The 17,233-nt window shown below is 45.5% G+C and overlaps 1 protein-coding gene across 16 annotated transcripts in view; it reads left to right on the forward strand.

The window, feature by feature from the left end:
- Positions 1–17,233, forward strand: part of LOC128877005 (protein turtle-like) — a 213,708-nt gene that overhangs the window by 125,544 nt on the left and 70,931 nt on the right. The window lies entirely within an intron of this gene.

Consider the following 17,233-nt stretch of genomic DNA (forward strand, 5'->3'; position numbering starts at 1 on the left):
GAAGATGGTTTTGTTTGTAGGGATAATTTAGAGTCTCGCAAGTGTCCCCTACGCGATTCGATCATGTTCCTTCGTGTCTTCGTCGCCATCCAATCCTCTCGACCCTCTCACTTCCTCGCGGTGGATCTAATAGCGCACATGGCCTCGTTCCATGCTGGATGCAAGTTGCAACGCCGTCGCGCAGGTTAGGTTCGAATGGGCAAGGAGGGTGGGTTAAAGGCAGCGCAAGGATACGCGGTTTCGTTGCACGAACTCGGAACCATCCTCGCCTAATCGTCTTACGAGTCAAACATGGAGGGTGAGTTTTTCGAAGCGAGCTCGAACGATGATTAAGAAAAATCTTTCGAGTGTAGGGATTATTTATAACGAACCGATGAGGTAACCAACGCGTCTTTGCAAACCGGACGGTCCGAGAAAAATTCATTTTTCCGTGAAACTGGCCACGGTAACAATGGGAGCAGGCATTAGCGCTGACAACAGCTGCGAGCGTCGACTTCATTCCCAACTCCGTTTACATGTCTGAGCGTGTCCATAAGTAAATTGCCCGCGAACTAATAATTCTCATCTTGCTCGTACTTGATCGATTTTCCATACTTGGCAACGTTTCTTCCTCCAGTTCCCGGCCGGTGGCTCGCATTGTTCTACGTAACGCGTTTAAAAGGCGCAACTGCGCATAATAATAGACGAATAAATCGGGAGATGGCCGATGGCTGGTGTCAAGTCGATCGATCGCGTCAGAAATCGATCGCAAGGTTTGATTTCGTTACTCCTTTGATGTATCACGAGCCAGGAAATCCGCGAAGGGCAAGTTCACGGTTCGTTGGTTGCGTCCGATGGGCTACGCTCGGAATATAATTTACAATCTCGGCGAGTATCAATTTGCGATAATTTATGCGAGCTTCTTCGCCGCCCCTTAAGTTATTTACGAGCACGTTACGCGTGACCCGCGCAAACTCCCGAACCTAACCTACCCCTGTGACGTCACGGCTCACGGATGTTGATTATGCATCTGGAGCCCTAGTTTTTACTTTCCTCTTGTTGAACAAAGTAGAGAGAAGTATAGTTTCGGGGGACATTAGTCTTTGCTCGACATTAAGTCCGAGGAATTAGGTTAGCGAGCCGTTTCGGAGATGGAGACCGAAGGGGTTGAAGTTTCGCGATTCCTTGTAATTGAATCTGACCCGCCCCTCGTTATCTTTCCTCCTGGTATTGTTGATAGAGTCTGGAGAACTGGTTCACCGACGTGCTCGAAGGTAGGCCTGAAGGTTTTATAAATTCGTAATGTAAACAATTTGAAATTCATACAAAGTGTTCCTAATTCCTAATGAAAAAAAAAAAAAACACCAAATTTCATATGTATACCAATCGGTAAAAATAGTTTGAATTTAGTACATTGCATAGTATGCCTAGAAAAGAATGGTTGATACGGCACACATTTTTATTACTTTCCCATCGATTGACATCAAATAGAAGTCCGTTTCCCAGAAACGACACCACGGGCTCGTTTTTTTTTTCAAGAGATTCTCGCTACACGCGCGAGTGCCGCAATTGCACAGCCGTAACCAAACGTTCACCGAGGCGCGAAGGGGGATGGTGATACGGGTGAAGAGAAAAATGCATTGTTGTTCGTGGTGTAGCGCTTACAAAAGGCCATTCCGCTCGCGTTTCTGCCGACCAAATTCTCGTTTAATCTCTCTTGACCCGATATACGTCTGTCGAAGTTGCCTGGAATCGACGAAAAACTGCTGGCACGGTTCGAAGCGTGTCCGCTGTTCGTAATCTCGCTGGTCGCCTCGTGTCTTCCGTCAATGATACCCACAATTCTTATCTGGATTAACATTTCAACATCTGCATCGTTATTCTTCTATTACATCTTCGATATATCGATCCCCTATATATCGTTATTATATTATGAAAGTATTGTTATGTAAAAGAGTATAAATATCATAACTTGTTATGTATCGTCCAGTGCCGAAAGGGCATCGAAAGCACGGGTCAACAGCGTCAGATTTAAAACGCGCCCAATAAATATAACTAACCCTCCCCTCCCCCCCCCCAACGTGGAAACTATCCCCTATCACGTGAATACGGATCGAAGAGACCCACTATTCCGTCGAGTTTTTCGAGGGAGTTAATTTCTCTGTATTGACAAGCGGGGCTCGTAGACCCCCGACACGTCGGCCCATTAATGACGATCACGGGCGAAAATGAAATTTAATCGTTGCCCGAACACACAGTTGCAGCGTCACTTTTATCGGCTGGTTTTTATGGAGCGGAACACGGCTATCGACTGGAAGAGGAAATTGATCGATAAATCATCCAAGTGCGCGAATATTGGCCCTTTCGTGTTTGACAGATACGCTCGTTCGATGGTTAACGAGACTCCCAACAGTTCCTATATTAATCCGTTCGCTTTGCCAATCGAGAGGAGCAGGGTAGGGGGTGGGTGTCAGAGAAACGTTCAATTTCCTTTCTTCCTGGCAAGAATGGAGAGCGTTCTTTAACCTGGTCGAACGGGTTCGAAATTTACGCTCGCGACCGTTTCTTCCCGAGGAAACGCGATCTGGACCCACTCGAGAAGATATTCTGGTGTCGACACTTTTGAAAAATTGATTATTATGCAGAGTCTCTTCTCTGAGAAAATCAAGTGAAATAAGGAACTGTTTCATTATGCATAAACGCGTACACGGTATCGTTCGAGCGAAAGAACAAAAATGTAAATTAGGCCTGAAGTAGAAACGCACGCAGAGTCCCCTGCGAAGTCTACAAAAAAAAAAAAAATACTTCTCCTGCAGTCGTATCTGGAATAGTTTCACGTGATAAAAGCAGAAAAACGATTCAGTTTTCGCACTCGTATCCAAATCAGAATACTTCCTTAAATATTAAACGCCACCTCCGCGGACGTCTTCGTCACGTAACGTTTAATTTATTCCACGATGTCGTGATTTTTTCGAGCCAATCCGGGGCTGAGACAACATCTGTCCTTCGAGTGCCGACGTTGGACGAGGCGATCGAAATTCCGCTGCAAGATCGTGCTGATCCTGCGGGCACGCGATGCTTTTCCTTGCCAGTTTCGTAGGTCGAAAGTTGAAGGTCTTTCTTCGGCCCTCGGGGCGGCATGCTAGTAGATACAGCCCGATAAATTAATTTCAAAGATAGAAAAGTCGATCATCTCGGGTCAGCACAATTAACGGAAAAGGGCACGATAACATTCCAAAACAGAAAGGACCTCCCGAAGGGGACTGAAATTTGAAACCGTTCTGTACAGCTTGTTAAGTCCGCAATGGTGTCAAATATGATTAATATATTTGTTATCAACACCGCAGCGTCCCAGATCGTAGGGGACGCTGAAAGACTAACGACGTTACGCGTCCAATTTTTTCACTGCGAGACACAGGTCATTCGTTAATTTACCGTTTTAATTATACTAGAAAGGGAGAGGCACACGAGTGGTAATGACGTCGTGCTCGCGTCGAGCAATATTTTAATTTACGCTATTGGGTCTCAATTAAAGGGGCGCCGGCGGTAATTACGAATCGGACACGGGGAAATTGAAGGCGTGACCGTGGAAAACGCGAGCGTATTTGCAACGCGCGCTGTAAACGCTAACGAGCGCCAGCAAGTTGCTCGAAACGCGATCCTCGTTTAGTCCAGGGGATGATGGATCGACTAAGGGAGAATCCACGATCAGAATTATGGTACATTTGCAGGATAGGGTCGATAAACAATTTTTACGTGGGGTACTAATCTACTTGGGCCTGATCAATTAGTTACGTTTAAACTTCAAAGGTGGTGGATGGAAGTGATACTTTTGACAGGAAATTAAAAACTGTAGATATTCATCAGGAATTTTATTACAGCAGCATATTATACTAAATAGTGTTTAAAAAACACTTGCATAAATTCATATGAATGAAATTGTAGAACGCAAATTTTAATTTTTTGAGCTTCCAATAGGAGTCGGTTTTTCACCCCACATAAATAGGCTCACTTCAAGTGACTTCCAGTTCGGCCAAGCTATAAACCACTATCCTTCTAGTGCACTCGACTCAGCACGATGACAGTGCAAATGCACCAGCGCATCGCAAACATCCGAATGCGGACAGAGGTTGTTCATCACCGTTCGCGGCAGCCAATTTTTCTTTTGTCCGCTTTCGCGAACCTTTTAATACCCTGACGAATAGCTCGAGCTGATTTTTCCCGTGGCCTCCGTATATTCTCCTGTCGTCTGCGTTGAATTTTATTTTGTCACGGCTAACGACGCCGATCTCTCTTCGCGGGGCGCTCCTTGGTCCGCGACAAAGCGCCTCGGAGAGACTCCCAGTCGCGACCATCCAACTTTCAAGTCAAATTCAACTGAGTGAAGGGTAAATATTCCTAGAAGAAAGTGGGAAGGTGTAGGCACATATAGAACTTGAATAAAATAAGACACAATAAAATGTGAAGCTATACACGCGCTATCTAAAATATCGATACTTTTGGGGTCGGAAGGTGGGATTTCCCTTTGGAGTATGGGTGTATTCGGTCTGGAAAAGCATGGCAGAAATGACGGCAGCATGGAGAGACGTCGAGTCGGTATCCGAGCAACGCGCTTCACCGATCGGAAATGGATCATCGTCCGAGTGCCTCGAATCCGTTTCCCATCGCCATCAGCTACGCTTTAGACACTTATTACACGCCCCGATATATTCTACCGTCCATTTCAGCGGTCCGAGTGGCTCGCGAAGGGGGTGGTCGAGTGCGCCCTCCAGACTTGGATGGCGAGATCCTCGTCGGAGTATTATTCAAAAGTTACGAGCGCTCATTTCGCGTCGACGGGATCGCGGAGCGATCCAGGCAAGGCACAGCCCGACTAATTCGGTCTTAACGACCCTTTAAACGGAATTTAAACGCGTCCGCGTATCCGACGTAACTTAGCCACACCCCCGTCGTCGACTCTTGTTCTTCGCTCCACGTTCCCCGCGTTCTTCCACTCATCCCCACGTCTCACTTTAGCCCAGAAGTGCGCAAGGCCCTCGAAGGAGTTTATTCTACGAAGTAAAATTAAATACAGGTTTGAAGGTCTATAGAGAGTCATTTGAATTTTTAGGTCAGAATTGTACGGTAAGGTGGTATTTTAGAAAAATATTACTGCGAGTTCTTGTACAAATATTTTCAATGCTTTCCGAGTTATCAATATGAACGGTAGTCAGAGGGTGGTTTGGTTTGAATTTGAGATTCCAATACGTGGTCTTCAAAAATTTCTCAACTCAGAGAAACTATCGTAATGGATCCCATCTAAAGCTAGTCTAACAAATATTTTATTTAATTTTGCCTACTAAAGCTAACCAGCACTACTCCAGATAAGGGAGGGCGCAGATTTCCTCGACACCCAACTCCCCTTTCTTTGCACCCTGTGTCTGTGTCGCTGTCTAGCGAGCCACGCCGTATTTATGCAAGCAGACTCGATCGAAACTTCGTGCTCGGGCTAAGTTTGCGCCGCGCCGTGTGTTTTAGGCGGCTGGCAGACGCCGCTTAAGCACGGCCATCCTTGTTTCGGTGGTTTGTGCTTGGCACGATACACGTGTGTGTTCTCAGGTGTGAGTTATCGGGAGTTTCGACGTGTCAACGATCCCGAAACTAGGGTCTTGGACCGATAGAGAGGAGTCGATGGGCTTCTCGTCCTTAAAATAGAAATATCGTTCGACGTTGTGCCATTTATTTTCGATTCGCTTTTCCTTTGGAATGTTTCCACTGGAAAACACTCTTTCAGGACTATTCGAGTTCTTTCTTTTGAGGTTTCAGTGGAGTTTTAAATTGTTAATAATATGAGGATGCTAGAAAATTTCATTTCTTAGCCAAGCTAAGAATCCATTTCAGGCGATCTTCTTAGGTCTGCCCGAAGCGATCCACGGTCCAACGGCATAACGTTTGCCCCCGACCGCACAAAATACATCTCCTAGATGTACTCAATTCTTCGGAGCTCGTTAAGCTGATTAGAGATTGGATGACTCGAGTCGTTTCGTCTAAGACCGCGGCAATCTTCTCAGCGTTGCGACACTGAAACCCGGTTAGGAAAATCGGATTCGACTAGCGAAGCCCGCGTAAAATATGTTCCGCGACGGCGAGCGGAATTTACGACGCTCGCGAGAACTTTTCTACTTGATAATCCGTGTACCGTTGAAGCCGGGCAATAATTCACGCAGCGTCGGGAACGGGTCTGCGTCGAGATTTCCGCGTCGCGCTTACATTGTTTCCGCGACGGATGAGGAACGGGGGCAAAGGAACGAGTTTCCCTCTCAACTTTCTCGACGCTTCTATCACGCTGGTTGTTGATATTTATGAAGGCTCGGACTCTGGTTTGTGGACACCATGCGCGCCAGTCGATCGAGGGGGCAGGTCAATTTTCTTGATATGACGTATAATGGGGCAATTTTTTAAGAGAAGTTTCCTTTTTGAGGAGAAGAGATTCGTTCCAAACATTGGACATGGGTATTTTAACAATTTCTTTCAAGGAATCGAGGTATTTTACGGATGTAACCATGGTGGTTCGGTGGAGGGGATTCGCAGTTTGATTCGCGAACGGGCCGGGCCCTGGTGATCCGCTGACCCAGTGGAAGCCCCGATATTGGTTTCCCCTCGCGGTGAAATAGAGGAGGAAGAGTAAATTCTCTCGGCGGCGGCAATTTCCCTTTCGGCGCTGGTCGGTTCTGGTACGGTTATTGCTCGCCGCCTCCGTGAAGTCGTTCCCGTCGTTCGGTGGCTGTCGGTGGCACTGGCAAGAGCGAGACGGCTAAGTGCACTTCCCCACGGCACGTTCGATTCAATTGCAGCTGCGGGCTGCTGACCGACTCAATAGAAATCCACTCCACGACGGTCTTCTTTCGTCACTGGCAACCCACTCCCGTTCCTTTCTTTCGCCATCGGAACGGGGCCGATGTCTCGTTCTTTTTTTCGTTCGTCCTCTTGCCCTCCTTTGCGGCCTCGCGAACCGAAAAGAAAAGCGCGCACACCCGGCTCGAGACTGCCGCTGAAAGTCTACCCCATCCCCGACGGACCGCGGTGTCGAGAGAAACGGCTAGTTTTCAGATAAAGGAAAATGGATTTCCTCGTTTTAGAGTTTCGCCAAGTTCGAAGGCTCGGATTGGTAAGATTGATGACTCTGGTGATCGATAAATTAACAATGTTGGGGGACTCTGAAGTCTTGGTAGATGGAAGACACACCCTCTCAACCCTTTAACTTATAAAAACGTGTGAGACTCGTGGTACAGAATTTTAGTCGAACATAAAAGCACGAGTCAGACACGTAACGTGAACTCTTCCATTGTGGACTTTCTTAAAATTTCAAGTTTCTACATTTGTTTAAATTAAACTCACCAACTAAAACTCTCACCATCCCAATGAATACTTGGCGCTAAGAACTGTGGCCTACTTCGCAGATACAGAAAAATTGATTATTTCCTTCCTAACTTCTCCTGCACTCTCAAGCCTCCAGGACTTTATACTCGAAGAATTTGGGTGAAACTCGCAAATTTATAAATGTTAGACGACATTGGAAAAGTCTTCTCATCCAGCGCTCTGCAGTCCATCTACTCAGGGGACAAAAGATTAATTCCCATTTTTAAATTTCCTCAAAATTTCAAAGTCTTTGAAATATCACAAGTTAACGCTGAAGTGCGAGAAACTGGAAACGTTACAGAATTTTAAATTGAAGAATCCTTGTCCACGTTCTGAATAGCGAGGATGTGGGACCGATCCCAGGGAATGTGGAGCAAGTCTAAAGTTGTCTCATAAACATTTCACCGATGTTGCATCGTTCCTAGAAGCTCGTTCACTTATTCATCCGCGCGCAGGCGAAGCGACTTCGTCGAACGGAAAGGGTTCAATCGATGAAATCGCGGTACATCTTGTCCCGCGTGTTTGACTTCAATTCAAGAAATCGACACGCTAAGGCTGATACGTAATAAGATATAAATAACTGTGCAGGAGTCCCTGGTAAAACCACGGATATTGCGTTTTTTGTCCCTGCGATCATCTTGCACACTCACATCGAGAAAAATAAAATGTGGAATTCCTGAAACTGTCATTGTCAACGAGACAATATTTCTTCACGAAGGAAAAAATCCACGATCACGTACATCATGTTTCTACAATAATAATTCTAAAAGTGAGGATATAATTCACGAATTAAGATACATACCTACCATTCAGAAAATCCTTCGTTAGACTTCATCGTCGATCGAACCCTGAACCTTTTATGTCTCGAAATAAAGGGAAATGGATTCACGCCCCCTTCCATAACAGTGTATCGATTAAAAAATTCCAATAAGCAGGTCGCGAAAAATGGCGAGATATCAGCTTTAGCTTGAATGGTCACCATGATTGGCGACCACTGGTCTACGACGACAGGTCGCGCTGCTGGATTTACGAGCTGACCCGATAATGGATCACGCAGCGATGCTTTCGTTCGCGGAGTCGCGTGGGTATTTATTAAAATGGTAGTCGTCGGTAGCGATCCAAAGGGTTCATTATCGCGGGCGCTATTGACGCCGTACAACAATGCGCGTAAATTGCGAGGCAAATAAAGTACCGCGTTCGCGGTCCTCGTAATTTCGCGCTTAATTAACGCTTCTCTCCGGCACGTATCTCCTTCAACCGACCTCCTTCCTGTCGATCCGTCTTCCTGGAGGTGCGAGAGCGAATCTCGAACGCCTCCTCGACTGGTTGCTCCCTTCGAACAGAGTGTTTCGCGTTTAACTTAGGCGACGCGTTAAACGAGCCGTAATTTGCGTGAGCTGCGAAGCATCGAAGCCAAAAAGTGGTATCTTTCGGTGGTTAAGTCCTGCTTTCGAGTGTAAAGTAGCTTGGAGAACGAAATTTTCGTTTCGCCTCCTCCACCCCGCCAAATGAATAAAGGTGAATCCATTGGGTAACCCCCAGCAAATGGAATTATGGCGTATCGTCCGCGACAGTTGGATCGAACAGAATGGAGTTGTTCGGGACACATGTAATTGAACATTTTCTCTCGCCCCCGCGAGCGACAGTTCCCCCCTGGGAGACGAAATTAGAGGGGTCGTGAGCTCTCGTTGGTTGTTTCTCGCGTTTCACCCTCGGAAGCTTTACGATCTTTCATAACCGTCGAAGAGGCCGAGGAACACTCTTACCCCGGGAATAACGGTGGCTTTAACGTTATTACACCGTCGACCGAATGTAACCGAGAGTCTCTCAGCCAAAGGCGTAAAGCCCGGAAGGATATCACCGCGCTGAGAATTTTCCTCCAGGAAATAGTGGCTCTATCGTTTCCCTCGACGTTCGAGTCCCCTCCGATTCGAGGTCCTCGGAGCTTTAGACGGGAAATCAGAGAAACCTTATCCTGCCATGAGGATACTCTAATATTTCCAGTGTATCAACGAACCACCAAGTATGAGGATGACATTTACATGAACCACTAGTCCCTTTACCAAATGTGGTTGCTAATAACCTGTTGATGTGACCTTAAACGAACCATTTAAAAAAAAAGGGGGTACTGTTTAGAGTATATAGCAATTGTGAGGAAAGCTTTACAAAACCCAAGAACACCAGCCTTATTAATCAGACTCCTTCTCTAAGCGTGCTGTCACACTTGAATCAATCCTACCAAGAGGGAATTCCTCATACACGATTTCTCCCAAGATTTTCCCTAACAACCTTCCACGCCCTGAACCCTGTTCCATCAGACGCTCATGAGAAGCCAACGTCGAAGGGTATCCCCTTGGTGGAATCCTGGCAAAGGCTCGCATCGTCTGGCAGGTATCGCAGCTCGGTGGATCGACGACGCGACAGAATCCTGGGTATCCGACGCTATCCAGGAATGAGCCGCAAAAGTTTCAGTTATTTCGGCGCGTTCGCGTTCCTCCACGGTATCGTTTCACGTATGCCTGCCGCCTCCACTCGCTAGTCGCGTTTCGGTATTCCGCTGGCAGTTTTGCGGTGGGCGAGGTGACGATGCAGTCGCAGTCGTGCCCGTCGACGCGTTTTGCGGCGCTCGCGGTCGTTACGCAGCGCTACGAGTCGCCCCCCTCGTAGCAGGCATGGCTAAACGCTTTGAGGTTTACACTGGAATGGCGTACCGCAAATATCGTCCCCCCCGGACCTTTCCATAAATGCATCCGCGACGTGCTGCCGCGCGAGACACCAGCCCCCGTCCAGGGAACGCTGGACTTTTAATTAAATTTCTTGCGGGCACGAAAAGGCTCGTATACTTCTGGTTCTATTTGGAGAAGGGGATCACTCGAGCGTTCTTCGAGTAGAAACATTTTTTGGGGGGGGTTTTCTGATGGGTTGCTTCGGACGTTTCCAACAGGTGTGAATATGTATATATACATATTTATAAGGAAAAATACTTCTTTACTTCCATCTGTGAAAATATGAATTTGCAAAAACATCCACAGTTTACTTATTACAGTGTATTTTACAAAAGTGTGGTAGATCCGAGTAGTTCTCCAACTCCTTAGTTTCCCTTAGTTACTCTGCGTGCCGTGTCGCTATCGCGAATCCAAACGGGTGAGAAGCCATCTTTTTTCCGCGACACGGTGGTGTTCCGCGAACGAACGATCGCGTGTCGAGTGCCATTTTTGTTGTAGCCTGCCGCGAGTTGTTCCAAAGGTCTGCGGAACCTGCCACTTTCATCCTCCTGTAAACTTACGCTCGACACATGTACGGGAGAAATTGCCTTTTGCCGTGCTGGGAAGCGTACGCGATATTCCGCCGTCGATACGACACCAGGGAATACGTGCTTTCGTTGATTCTTATCACGGTCGCGTTCATTCTGGCTCGATTGGCCCTCCGTGTTCTGTGGACGAAGGGTTATTTCGATTGCCTTAAGGGACTAGGCGAGCAAGCAATTGCTTCAAAATAAAACCCATCTTTGGAAATTAATTTCGAGGAAATTAAAACGAGTCCCAAGTTCTCCTTGTAGGTAGTGTTCAAATGTATCTTGAGGATTGAGAAAATATTTTTTTAGCCATGTTTATAGTCTTTTTCTGGAATTAATTCTGAAGAATTCTGAACTGAAAATACTTTTTCAGTTACATTTATATCTGTTAGATTTCTCGTTTGTTCGAGCAAGACCCGACGGTCGAAGCCGATCAAGTCCTCGCAGGAATGCGTTACAACGAGCTCCATGTCTGGCCATTACTCGCCACTTCTACTTGCATTTGCGTTTGTACCTGTTTTTAGATTCCTTTGAAGCATTGTGGCATGAATTCCAAGAGACTATCTCAGGTTGGAAGGAAATAATATTTTGACGCAAGGAACTTGACGGTTAGTTTGGAATGGGGCAACTTGGCGTCGGTTAAATAAACCAGTCCGTTAACTACAATCGAGTTAAGTACCTCGACGTCGAGGCAGTCGTCGATTTCACTTGCGGAGAGTTATCGACGCCGGTCGGCGTCACTTTCAGCCGAGGGGGGGTTGGAATTTGCATAGAATCCTGTCTTGTTGATTGGGTAAGCCGAACCATCGGCTCGGATCGACGCCGACGGTCGAGTGGCTTTCGACAAATTACACCCTCGCCCACTCGATCGTGTACATCTTGGAAAGAGAAGTAAATTTGCCCCCAACTTCGATTCTAATTCCCAGCAAAGGGAAACTTAGGGCAAAGGAGAGCTCGCTACAAATTGTTAAAAGTGGAATGTCCTCGTTGCCAGGGATAAATAGAATTTTACTCTAATTATACGTGAGCAATTACTTGTTATTATCATACATAATATTTCGTTCAATGGTATGTGATTTTCTTCGATTAATTTAATTAATTATAATTGATTTATGTTGACGTTATTTACTTGCCTGCAATTACAGTTTGAATTATATGTCAACGTTAATTAAATTAGATTAATTAATTCTTCCAGCTTAATGGTATCCTACAAAGAACCTTTTGAATATTAAACACCATCATTATTGCTCAAGTTGACCAAAGAATAAAAAAATTTCAATTTAATCGACAAAGAAAACAAAATACAATTATACACTTTAGATTCTAATTTGTATCCACCAAAAAAGTCGGTCCCCTCTCACTTTTCCTCCGAAATTTGTTATCTGGACGAGAGACGAACCAGTAAACAAATGGAGTGAATTGCCTAAAGTTTTCCCCGCCCTCGAACGACCGTGCTTCTCTCGCCCAGTCTATCGAAACTTTTTCCTCTTCCACTTGGCGTCCAGCGGCCAGAAGCAAACGCCACAATATTCTTCGCGGAGATAGGGAACGCTTCGAAAAGAAGACGAAATTTCATTCGCCTTCTTAAAAGCTGGGACGCGAGTTCGGGCGATCCACCGAGCACAAAGAACGACGGGGATTACCAAGAAAGAGAATAGTTTGCCGTGGCATCGTTTGCGCGAGAGGACGGGAAACGGGGATCGTGAGGGTGGCGATCCCCCAGCCAGTGCTCGCCTTTAATTCCGATACATAAAGTTCCGTCGGGGGTAGTAGTTCGGACCTCCGTTTGCATAAAGTGGATTCTAACTCTCGGCTCCGCCCCCGACGCGAGCCTTTTTCTTTCTTCGATCTGACCGTTCGTCCCGTTTTCGCTCAACTTGTAACGAGGAGTCTCCAACGAGAGCCAGTTGGTCCACTGGAAATTGATACGAGGAAATCGAATTAGTCTTACGAGCAATTTATTTACCTTTAATTTTCCACACATTTGTTTACTTTTGAAAATTTCACCACCTACTCTATACACGGAATGATAATCGAGAATGTTTACAAAATTAGGCAATTGACGATAAATGACGAACAATATTTTCAATTTCGAAAAAATCTTGAAAAAGTCCAACTTCGTGGCCCTCGAGAGCATGCTTCTGACTCTCTCCCGAGTTCAGGTGTTAAACAATTCTTTCCATCGCGCACCTCGATCACACGTCCAACACTTAAAGCTGACTCGATCCCCTTCGTTCTGGTCTCGAATCATTCATCACACCCAACACGCATTTCGTTCCCTCTCCAATTTCCTTCCACATCAGTATTCGTAGAATCGCTGGAACCTTTGGTTCCGAGTCACGCCTCCGCGTCGCCAGCAGTATCTCCGAGGGTCTATGTTCAGCATTACGGACTCGATGTTCCGAGATTTCCCTAGAGTCGCTGCACCTTAACCATCCCCCACTTTAAAATCCATTTCCACCGTATCACCCACTGTCCATCACCGAATCCTCTTCCACGTACGCTTCTCCCCCTTCCCTGCTTCGCGAGGCGTTTCGCTTTCCTTTTCACCCTTTCCTTCATTTCCCTTGGCGAGTTCCTATCTCGCCTCCATCCATCCAACCTTTGTTCGTGCCCTTATCTTCGATGTAATCACCCTCGAGTCTCCATGTTAGGCGAGGAGATGGAGGTTACGTTGTAGTCGGATAATAGACGAGGTGGGAAACGCGTAACGATTTGTTTGGAATGTCTACTCGAACGACAATTAGGTTTTCGGAATAGTTCCTAGGAGATCTTGATTGAACCAGGTGTGTAATAAAATGGTTTCGTCTCTTGTACCCTCCTCCACGTTTAGGGGTTGTTTAAAAATTCTTCGGAATAGGAAGTTTCGAATAATTTTATACTTTGAATAATAAAAATTGGTTAATTTCTCAATAGACACTTTAAAGAAACATTTTTATTATCTTCGATGCTGAAGCTGTAGTGCAAGAGTGAGATATGATGGCTGGAAGCTGAGGATAGCGGAGCGTCATAGATATAATTCGAAGTGGAAACGATTAACGAACTGCCGACACGTTGCAGACAGAAGCCGTGAAACCGTGGCTGGATTATGACATCGAATCCGTTCGAACCTCGTCGACGCTCCGCTGCTTTAATTGGCCTCTGTCCACTCGCAGCTTGGAGATCGTCGCGCGACTAAAGCTACGTTTTATTCCCAATTGCTTGGCATTTTCATTGGTATTTTATTTTTATTTATATTAGAATCGTTATCGACTAACTATTTTCCATGACGCTATTAAAAACGTTCCAGTCATTTTGCACGACTTATAATTAAATTTTTCAAACTCTATCAGTCTTAAAGGTTGATTCTATATGTAAAAATAAACATAAAACAATTAATGCAATTACATTTTGTAGACAAGACTCCGTTTTACAGAAAATGAATTTGGAACGTTAGCGGGTACGCGTATGCCTATGCCTCTGTGTCCGACCATTACCAGCTATTTCTACTTGTGCCATGCTTTCGCGGGGATTAACGCTGGCGATATCGGATTTTCAACGATCTTGCCACCTTCTAACCAGTTAGAACCAGATAGAGTAGATAGCGCATGCAGTCATCAGTGTTTCCAAACGCAAACACAAGTAGAAGTGGTGAGTAATGGCCAGACAAGGTAGACCTTTGCAATTACGGCTCGGCAAATGTGTCTAACCATTACTGGTTATTTCCACTCGTTCCGTGCATCTGTTCATTACTCATCCTCAGTCTACTGGTATTGATGAACATGAATTGTTAGTAGAATATTATCTGTTTTTATTGACTTTAACAAAATTGAAAATATATAGTATATATTCGTATAGACGAGTTAACTCGTCTTCTTCGGTTAAAAGATTATTCGTCCAAGTCTCGCGGCCATCTTTCACCAAAGCTTGAAAAAAAAACTGGAGACGAGAAAATCTCGACGAGAGGAGCTCGTTGTAATGCATTCCTGCGAGGACTTGATCGGCTTCGACCGTCAGCGTCGTATAATTGGATCAGTACGATGGAGCGGCAGATTTAATTGACATCGCGTAATTAAGTCCTTCGCTGGTCTTTATCTCTTTATTTCTTGCAGAAGAGTCCGTATATAGGGCACCGTTGACAAAATCGTACCACTTACACTTTATTTTAGATCTCAGATTTATTTAGATATTTTATTTTTCGTTTCCAATTTAAAAATTGTCGTTGAAGTAGAATTCTACTAAATAAATAGACAGCCAAGGGAAACGTTTTCGACTTTGGTATTACAAATACTCCGATTCAAGATTTTTAAACTCTTTTCTTAATTTTATATATTTTCACTTTCATAAAGACTTTTTTACAACATCTACCAACCTAATTCTGTCTATTGTCTTTATCCAAATCACGTTCTCTAAAAATGACCTCACTATATTTCAAAACGTCTAACAGTCAATTTTGATCTCTTTGTTTCGGTTCCCAAACTATTACCAAAAATGGTGGCTTGATATTTAACGTAGAAAATACAGTTACAGGGAATTTTCAGCCTCCCCATGGAAAGGGGAACGCGAATGTTCACGCGAACGAATATATTGGAAAAAATCGTCGCGCGCAATTTCAAAATTGTAAACAATCTCGCGAGGAACGCGTGGCGTTTAATTGCTGGGTGGTTTCGCGGCGTTGCTCGATCGTCCGCCGTGCAGCATACGTCGCGATTGCTTTCAATTAATCCCTCGTAGCGCTCGCGACCCCTATTTTCCTCTGAAAGGTCGCAATTAAAGGAGAAAAAAGGATCCTGCGAGCAGAAAGGGCGGTGAATGACGCGTTTCTCGTCGAGGCCTCGTCGCGCGCGGGTAAACACTTCCACCTCCCCCCTCTCTAGCAAGGGTCCTCGAGTTATATTCGACGATCCTTTTCACGGGGTTTTGTTTCTCCCGATGTTGGTCAAACGTCATCGAGCGACCTCGGGTTCGTTCCCTTTTAGCCAGGAATTCTATTGCCAACGGGGTCGCCTCCGCAGTTAGGCGACCGAGCCTCCGCGGTAATAATTAACGCCCTCATCATCGTGCCGCAAGGGCCAACGGATTTCGGTGACGCATAGTGCTTAAAAAGGAACGCTCAGGCCGACATTCTTCCAGTTTCGATAGTGGGATTGAATTGTTGTATTTTTAATTTTAATTAGTAATTCTTTTGAACCTTCTAATTTTTTAGAAGTGTAAAGTTTATTCATCTATATATTTATAATGAAACGGATATTTATTTTTTTTCATTTCTTCAACAGACATGGAGGGTACGGAATACTTATGGGACTATATACGTTAGGTCGTTCCTTCCACGTTACTTTTCATTTAGTTCAAAGACGGTGCGCAAAAGAATATACGAGGAGCTTTTGAAAATGTCAAGCGCGTTCGTAAGTGTGCGTTATTCTTTCCCCGTATACTTGACACATTTCCGCGCGGGATGGCTAGCAAGCTCAAGGATACCAAGAGGGCTTCGGGCGCGGAAAAGTGCATCTGATTTCCCGACGAAACGGATTCTTTGTGCGACTGATGAAGTCTCGCGGCGTTCCTTTCCCCCCCCCCCCCCCCCCCACCATTCGTCTTCTCTGCCTCGTTTCCGCCGCGACCTCGACGGGTTAACCCTCGAGTGCCGCACTTACATTAGTTTTTCGTTCGTTAATTCCACGACAGAGTTCACCGCGCCCCATTGTTATCTGGGCTTCCAATCGTCTTTTATAAATGTTATTACTCTTCCATAAAGAAGTATAAAATGAAGTGGGGAGATTGTGGTAATGGTTGATTGTCTTGCGTTCTCGCAATCAGCGTCGCGACGTCCGACGCCCGTTGGAAACAAGCTCGAACCAGGCGTGCATTCACGGGCAATTTCCCCGCGAACTGCGCGCGATTCGATTCCAGCGGCGGTCGATGCCGTGATTCGATCAATTGTGAAAATTCGGCTGTGCTTTTTGTATTCCCGTATCACGTAGCGAGTGGCGATTGCTATTCAAAATTGAAATTGCCAGGCTGCGCGCCGCTCGAAGTTGCCTCTGTAATATCGATCCAATTACGTTGCTCGTTCGCTCGCGTTTTGAACATAAAATTTACCTTCGTAGCTGTCAGCCACCGCCAGCGTGACCGAGGTATTTCTGAGCCAGTGCTCTACGAATTATAAACCAGAAATTATATAAGAAATTAAATAAGAAATCATACTTTTCTATCCGAATATTCAAAAATTGTAGATTCTATCGAGTTGACTTGGAAAGTATTAAAATTGCTGCATTCGCCAATGTTTGATATGTCAACGTACCAACGAATCCAGTGGCTAGTTCTGGACGCCAATATCGCGGCATGATCTTTAAAAACGCAGTTTTATCGTCGACTTCTAATTCCAGGTGTATTTTACCGCGCAGATTATACCCACGGTTGCCACGAACTTCGCGTTATTAACTCGAGATTTGCATACGACCTGCAGCTTACCGACGAGCTAATTAATTCTCTCGTATATCTCGCTGGATGAAGTTCGCGGCGCAGACACGGACTAGTCGGAGACGGTTTGATCGCCGGGGGTGAAATTGACCCGAAACTGTT

The sequence above is a fragment of the Hylaeus volcanicus genome, chromosome 5 (genome assembly GCF_026283585.1).
Source record: "Hylaeus volcanicus isolate JK05 chromosome 5, UHH_iyHylVolc1.0_haploid, whole genome shotgun sequence".
NCBI classification, from domain to species: domain Eukaryota; kingdom Metazoa; phylum Arthropoda; class Insecta; order Hymenoptera; family Colletidae; genus Hylaeus; species Hylaeus volcanicus.